Source organism: Hydra vulgaris, chromosome 08, assembly GCF_038396675.1.
Source record: "Hydra vulgaris chromosome 08, alternate assembly HydraT2T_AEP".
NCBI classification, from domain to species: domain Eukaryota; kingdom Metazoa; phylum Cnidaria; class Hydrozoa; order Anthoathecata; family Hydridae; genus Hydra; species Hydra vulgaris.
The window spans coordinates 56572501-56574877 of NC_088927.1; positions in this window are offsets into that span (position 1 = coordinate 56572501).

The window sequence follows — 2377 nt, forward strand, 5'->3', positions numbered from 1 at the left end:
TACAATTCTAAATTATAGTCTATGACATATTATAAAGCTGCCTAGTGAAAACAATATCGAAATTTAAGTGTTAAAATGTTTTACCATTAAATCTTAAAAAGGTATTAACATTTTACAATGAATTAAATAATTATTTTTAAATAAAATTTGATATTAGCTTTACAATTTAGTAATTTTTTTATTATTTAAAAATCATAACAAGCAAAAGACAACGTTGAGTTTTATTTTTTATTTTTTTGCATTTGTATCATTTACCAATACATGAGATGAAGTTATAATGAAATTTGGGCATAACTTGATGATAATTTTCTACCAAACAATATCATGGACTAAAGAAGCAAGCACAAATCCATTTTTATAAGAAAAGCATACAACTTTCCTTGAAAAATCTGCTTTATTTATTATACATTTGTCAGACAGATAGTTTTTTTTAACGCGAACAATATTCAAACTCATAGAATCACACGGATTGTTAAAAAGGCTTGATAATTTATTGTTTCTTAAAACATCACAGCCACAATAACCATTTTCATACAGGGACTCGAAACGACAAAACTTTCCATTATTTAGTAAAAACCAACAGTATTTATCTAGAATAGAGCAAACAGTTATAATAGATTTGATTGAATATGATGAGGCACAATTTTCCAACTCGTCGATGCGTTTTACAATTTGGATTACAAGCATTTTTAACGAATTTTTTTATCACTTGCATATAGTTTTCAAAATAATATCATCAAGAGAACAATCAAAATTTTTTACATCGTCAACAATGTGAAGCAAATTGTGCACATTGTAAGTGGAGAACGTAGGTCCAAAAAATTGAGTAGCAGAAGAAACATAATCAAAAAGAAATTTTCGTGCATATTCAAGAATTTGAGGTGTTCGGTTTGATGCATTTGAATAAAGTAAGATATTAAATGCAACTGATAATTTAAGGAAATGTGTATAAACACCCTTACTAACAATACCTTTCAATACCACACAACCAGTATACAGTAGAAACTGTCGACATTCAGTGGCTTTCCATCGTTTCCATTCAATCACAGTTCTTGGCTGTCTTGAAAATTCTGAAGGCATTTTCCCATTTAAAACTGCCAAACGATTTACGATTTCACTTATTTGTAAACGTGAAAGTCTACAAGCACGAGGTCCATCCCCAATTAAAAATTTAAACATCCTTTTTATCACTCCAAGACAGACAAGATGCATGTAGTCTAAAGAAAAACTCTTCACACAAGATATGTTATAATCTAATAACGGTGTTCGTTGCAACTGATGCTTTCCATATAACATCGCAGCAAAGTTAACATCTGTTTGCAGAGGACACTTCAGTAAATGAAAGACTAATTATCCATCATATGAGCCTTTTATTGTACAACGCTCACAACTATAATAACCTGTGTGTGATTTAATACATTTTAAAAATGCCCTAGCAGGGGCATCACAAATAAATAGCTTAATGGATAATGTGTAAGTTATGCCATTAAAGATCAAGCTATTTGTGTGTAGGTCTTTATACTCTATTAACAAGTCATTCAAAAAATCTTCTAATGAGTTTGGTTTTGACTGTCCGCAAAAGAGAGAAACAATAAACACTTCTGACTTCCTAAAATTGCAAAGAATGGGCATTGTAGTTTTACTTGTAGATTTAAAGAGTGGTAACCCATCAACACTAACAAGAAGCTCTATGTTATTAGAATTATGAGGATTTTTCTAAAGTTTCCGCCTAATACCACATTCAATTCTTAAATATACACAACTTCCTCCTCACTTAGAGTAACAATTACCTGATCTAGGAGTTTGCAATAGTGTTCGTGCATCTAGAGGAAGATCATTATGCCCATAACCTTTTAATATCAAAAGAAGTTCATAAACATAAGCCCTTGAACATCTGTTAAATGTTGCCCATGAAGCAAGCACAGAGCTTAAACTGTTAGTAATGTCGAGCTCAACATTAACTTCTTCATCCTGTAATACGTAACTGCTCAAACTAGAGCTTAAACTGTTTGTAATGTTGAGTGCATTATTAGTATCTTCATCCTGTAAGAGAGAGTCTGAATTAAATTCAAAATCTACTATTGCAGTAGCCTCACAATTACTGTTGCTACAGGCATCTTCATTTAATGAAGCTGAGCATAAAATATCAATGTCACAACTAAGAAGCTCATTAACCAAAACATTATTTCGTCTCCATCGCTTCAACCGGGTAGCCATTTCCCTAAACAACAGAAGGCACTTTTATAGTATGTATATATATATATAAATATATATATACATATATATATATATATATATATATATATATATATATATATATATATATTCATATATATATTCATATATATATATATATATATATATATATATATATATA